This window comes from Dromiciops gliroides, chromosome 2, assembly GCF_019393635.1.
Source record: "Dromiciops gliroides isolate mDroGli1 chromosome 2, mDroGli1.pri, whole genome shotgun sequence".
NCBI classification, from domain to species: domain Eukaryota; kingdom Metazoa; phylum Chordata; class Mammalia; order Microbiotheria; family Microbiotheriidae; genus Dromiciops; species Dromiciops gliroides.
Genome location: NC_057862.1, coordinates 590974387 through 590980386, shown reverse-complemented (window position 1 = coordinate 590980386; position 6000 = coordinate 590974387). Strand labels below are relative to the sequence as shown.

The 6000-nt window shown below is 42.4% G+C and overlaps 1 pseudogene; it reads left to right on the top strand.

Moving 5' to 3' along the window:
* Positions 1 to 1539: 1539 nt before the first annotated feature.
* On the top strand, positions 1540 to 2449 carry LOC122744399 (annotated as a pseudogene).
* The last annotated feature ends 3551 nt before the right edge of the window (positions 2450 to 6000 follow it).

Here is a 6000-nt window from a genome sequence, read left to right as displayed (position 1 = left end):
TACTTTCAAACTAAGGACAGAAATCTCTCTGTTTAGAAAGTAAGCCAGATGTTTGTTGCCTGAGGTACTTTCTGAGGGTGTGTGTGTGTGTGTGTGTGTGTTTTTTTAATGACCTGGTACAAAGTAGGTACTTAATTAATGCTTATAAACACACTCAGAATAGGGAATTTTCAAATTAACAGGGCTGTTGTTTTTTTTAATCTACTAGCCTCCAAAAAAAAAAAAAAAAGAATAGAAAAGAAAAAAAAAACCTACCCAGAATTTGCTATTCAAAATGATTTGGGTAAAAAATAACAAAAGGAAAACACTTAGGAATATTTTTTTCTCATCAGATATCTTTAAAATACAGTTACTGAAAATAAAATTGATGGTGGTTTTCTAACACTTAAACTGGCTTCTGTTCTCACAGTAGGAAGAAATAATCCAGGCCCAAATGATCATTTTTATTTTACTCCTTATTTCTCTTGTGCAACTGATAGTTTTACTTAGATCAATGGTGCTATTAGAAGAAGCAACACCCTGATGTAGTTATAGTTTGTATGTTTAGAGGAAAGAGTTTTCTTCTTTTTGAAAGGCTTTTTCAATGCAAATGAAATTAAACTCAGCAGGGGCAAAATGCAAGTATCAAAATATTATCACTAAGAGATTTGGCTTCTAGAAGAATAAAAAAAGGCAAGGGAAAATAGTTTTCACATCTGGCTCACAGTTTAAACCAAACAGGAACGTTTCCATTCTAACCAATCCCCAGCCCTGTATAAAAAGAACCCAGATGCTATTTATGGAATTATTATTCTAGCATTTCTACTGGATGAAGATACTGTGATCTACAGAACTTCTGACCTGGTTCTGGGGGCTAGCTCACTCAAAGAATTAGAAGCTCACCACAAATCTTGTAAAGTAAAAATATTAGGAGAGAGGATATATGGCTGGAAAACAGATTCACTATGGAAAATCTGTCTCACTGGAGTAAGAGAAGACCTGGTATTTTGTAACTTTATAAAACAAAGAAAAAAGAGGGAATTAAAAAGCAAGAAGAAATTCAGCCTCAAACACCATCTTTGAAACTAAGCATATATCAGAAGAACAATGTCCTATCTGCCTTCCCCCTTGAATTTTAGGCTATATTATTTTCTTAAATGGCATTCAGTCTGTCCTCAGGACTTGAGAGAACCCTGAATTACCATGCATGCTTCTTGTTGTACTTTTGGTGATGGTTTTAAAGATGTGGGCTGCCCATCATAAAATGTCCTCCTCTCCTGGGACATTAGAGAGAAATTTCCCCTGACCATTCAGCCAGAGAACAATGTCAAGATACTCATGTGTCTTTAAGAATTGTAGCTTGGGGCAGCACCAGTCACATGGTGAGGATGTGGGAGAGGGATCTTCCCTAGCCCCTGGGAGTCTATGGTGAGGCCTGCCCAGTCCAGCTCCTCAGACCAAGTTACCCTGCATGGTTCCGCCAGGGCCAGCTCTGGTGCCTAGATAACGCTCTGTCCCCACCCTACGCAGCGCAGCCCCCAGCGCCAAAGGAGGCCCAGGATGAACATTGCTCAGTATGAACCCATGGCCGAGATTGGTGTTGGTGCCTATGGGACGGTGTACAAGGCCCATGACCCCCACAGCGGCCACTTCGTGGCCCTCAAGAGTATGAAAGTCCCAACAGGAGAAGGAAGTGGGGGTGGCCTGCCTTGTCAGCACTGTCTGAGAGGTGGCCCTCCTGAGGAGGCTGGAGGCCTTTGAGCATCCCAATGTTGTCCGACTGATGGACGTCTGTGTCACAGCCCGAACTGACAGAGACCAAGGTGACCCAGTGTTTATACACGTGGACCAAGATCTGAGGATGTATCTGGACAAGGCCCCTCCACTAGGACTGCCATTGGAGACCATTAAGGACCTAATGAGACAGTTCTTAACACGCCTGGACTTTCCTCATGCCAACTGTATTGTCCACCATGACCTGAAGCCAGAAAATATACTTGTGACCAGTAGTGGAACAGTCAAGCTGGCTGACTTTGGCTTGGCCTGGATCTACAACTGCCAGATGGCACTAACACCTGTGGTAGTGACACTCTGGTACCGAGCCCCTGAGGTTCTCCTGCAGTCAGCATACACAACACCTGTGGACATGTGGAGTGTTGGCAGTATCTTCGCAGAGAAGTGCCGAGGGAAGCCTCTCTTCTGTGGAAACTCTGAAGCTGACCAGTGAAGCAAAATCTTTGACCTGATTGGGCTCCCAGCAGAAGATTGGCCTCCTGATGTTTCTTTGCTCTGAGGAGCCTTTACTCCTTGCAGTCCCTAGCCTTTACAGTCTGTTGTGCCTGAGCTGGAGGGACCTGGAATGCAACAGATACTGGAAATGCTGACCTTTAGCCCCCACAAACGAATCTCTGCCTTCTGAGCTCTGCAACACACTTATCTACAGACAGCTGGGGAAGGGAATACAGAATGACCGCTGGAGAGGCTGTATCCAGGACCAATACAGAAAAAGAAGAAGGGCTATCATTTCCCCTCCCCATGGACACTAGGATCACTCCTACTGCCACCATGCTGTACAGCATCACAAGGCAGGAGGGAGAACATGATCCTCCACACACATACCTTTCCCAAATCCTTAACCATTTTAAACAGAATATTCTACTGCCTTAATGACATTCCCCTACCACCAGTGTCCTTTGTGAGACATCCGTCTGGCCCCATCCTAACCCCCTAGGTTTTTTGGGAGGGGGAAGGAAGAGGGATTATACAGGGGAAAAAAATGAAGCTCGTCTGGTTAAAAAAAAGAATTGTAGCTTGAAGATAAGAAAGGTAAATTATCTTTTAGACTCATCAGCTCTATTGTTCATGCACATTCTGAGATACTAGTTTAAGACTTCTTCAATTTTATAAGGATATTTTATTCATATCAATTTACCTTCAAAGCAGCCAAGAGGAACTGAATTTTTGGAAGGAGTTGAAAGTCATGATTTTTCTCACACTAACAAGAGGATGAAAACAGAAATATTAGAAAAATTTCCCCTTGCTGGAATTCTTATATTGATAATCGTCATCATCATCCAGTTTCCTGGGGGAGGACCAATGAAAGAAGAACTCTCCTAGCTTCAAACAAGTCATATCCATGTGTGAATGAGGAAGGAACTGTTTGGTTTTGAATGGCTTTTTGGAAACGATGATGAATCTGATCAAACAGTTGTCAAGCTATTATTCCATGTGAATATTATCAGGAAGTTGAGGAGTGGTATAAGGGATCTCAATAGTAAGAGAATGAAAACTGAGGCATATACATGCAACTGTAAGATCTAACATCACCCAGCAATTGCACTTAGAAAATGATTTGAGTTTTGTTTGTTTGTTTTAATTTGACATTTGAGAGATTCAGACAGAATTCTGCCCATAGATTTAATTGTGATCATTTGGTATGAGAATTTGGGACAGGCACTTGAAAGAACAATGCGTAATTCTCCCCAGTGAAGCCAAGATTCCACTTTCTTTCTAAACTATTAATTTGAATTCTTTATCTCTCTGACTCTCGCTGTGTGTGTCAGTCTCTCTCTGTCTCTCTCAATCTCTCTGTCTTCCTGTCTCTGTGTGTCTCTGTCTCTGTGTCTGTCTCTGTGTCTCTATCTCTTTCTCTGTCTGTCTCTGCTTCTGCCTTTCTGTCTCTATCTCTGCCTCTACCTCTCTGTGTCTGTCTCTCTCCTCTCTCTCTCTCTCTCTCTCTCTCTCTCTCTCTCTCTCTCTCTCTCTCTCTCTCTCTCTCTCTCTCTCTCTCCCTCCCTCTCTCCCTCCCTCCTTCTCTCCCTCCCTCTGCTTTTCAGTGAGGTACACCTACAGAGCTTAAATCCCAGATTCTTCTCTCAACCCCAGAGGTGGTCAATACTTAGCTAAACATTCATGTTCTTGGTGGGTGCCTAGTAAGTCTGACATGTCAGGAGTTCCTGTGTATCTCAGTGGGGGATGATTGGCAGTGTAAAGAATTCTCTGCAGAGGCAAGAATGACCTTTGACAAAAACAGGAACCCAGGCCATACTGTTATTGGCCAGAGGCTTCTGGAGTTGTCTGATTCATCCAAAATTATGATAAAGTTTTTAACTTTATAAACTGTGATGAACAAACCAGAAGCAGTGACACTGTCTTGCACCTCCAGGTTCTAGAACAGGAGGAAGAATAAGGGCCCCCAAACAACAGTACCTTCTGAATGGGTACTGGCAACAGTACCCATCAGGGGGATGAGGCAAACCTTCAATAAGGGGCAGGTAGGCCTCAAGAGTGCCAATGCAATGGCTCTCAGGCCTGTGCCAATGCTGTGTCCCTGTATAGAACAGAAGAGATCAGGCCCTGGTCATGGCAGTAGTCCTATTCTGCACAAAAGGGTAAATTAGGAACAAGGCAGAGACAGAAGCACCAATTTTATAGCAGCACTAGTCAGAGGGCAGTAGGCACTGACTTGAGCCTTAGCAGGCTTGCTGGGGAGCAGCAGGCACAGATACAGATCCCAAGGGCAATAGAAAGCAGTAGAAAATAGGAAGACATGTAGACCCTATCAGCAATGGACAGTGGAGTCGGTCTGAGCATCAGGGATAGCCCAGTGGCTGTGGGACCAACATATGTAATGTCAAAAGGCAAGTTCATTCCACGCCAGTGCTTTCTGTAATGTGTCAATGATTGTCCCCTCCACATTGTTACCTATAAAAGACCTAGACATCAGGGTAAAACTCCTAATCAGAGAGGATTTGGAAGACCAAAGATGGCACTGGAGGGAGGAGCAACAATGGGAAGGTCAAAATATCTAAGTTCCCACAGAAGAAGCAGGAACTCCCTCTGAAGTCTCTCATGGAGTCAATTTTGTATCCCTCCCATGGATTCCCAGGAATGAGGGACTTCCCAGGCTAATGGTCCAGGAAGCACAAAGTGGATAGTGATTCAAGGCAATTCTCCCTGACCTTTGAAAAGGATCAGTGACTTTTTAGGGAGTGTCATAATCTTTGCAGTAGCTATAGTGTTCATGTTGCTGTTTCTGCTTCTAGTCATCTTTTTACATTGAAAGGACCACTGTGAACTGCAAAGATTTGTCATCACTTTCCACATAGCTATTTCATTTAGATCCAGGATTCGTACTTCTGAGACTTCACTAGATTCGATCATTCTTTTAAGGAGTTGTTGAATTGTTCATTTGTTTTTCTCTTTACTATGATTGTATTTTAAATTTTCATTTCATTCTTTAGTGCTGCCTATATCAGTCTTGTTAAACATTGAAGATAAGAGTTGACCAATAACAACAATAAGGTCATTTAAATGGTAGAAGGTCCTCTAGAAGACATTGAGGGCATTATTACCAAGGGATAGAAGTATAGTAGGAGCAATAACCCATCCTCTGCCTCCATGAAAGTTAAAGGGGTTTTGTTGTTGTTCTTTTTTATATTAAGCTCATCCTTGATACTTGGTTGACTCAGCTGTCTAAAGGATCAGACTCCTGGAATCACTTGCTGGTATCCTAAATATAAAACAGTCACATGGAGCTCCAGGTACCTCTCTGATATGTGGTTAGTAGGGAAAATGATGGAAAGTCAAAGGATCTAAGTACTTGGATGGGGGAAAAAAACCAATTATATATTTATTTTCACAAACCTGTAATTGAAATTTAGTATTTCTTTTAGTAATGCTTTTAGAGAAATAATATTCTGCAAAGAAGTCCATAGACTTTCTCAGACTGCCTAACAGATCCATGACATATACAAGGGGAAGAGCCCCATAAAAAAACAAATAAAGGCTCTATTTCTGGATTTTGAAGTGTTTTGTTGTTGTTGTTGTTGTTGTTGTTGTTTTGTCTTTTTGCTTTGTTTTTGCAGGGCAATGAAGGTTAAGTGACTTGCCCAGCTAGTCACACAGCTAGTAAGTGTTAAGTGTCTGAGGCTGGATTTTAACTCAGATCCTCCTGAATCCAGAGCTGGTGCTTTATCCACTGCGCCACCTAGCTGCCCCAAAGTGGTTTTTACTATATTG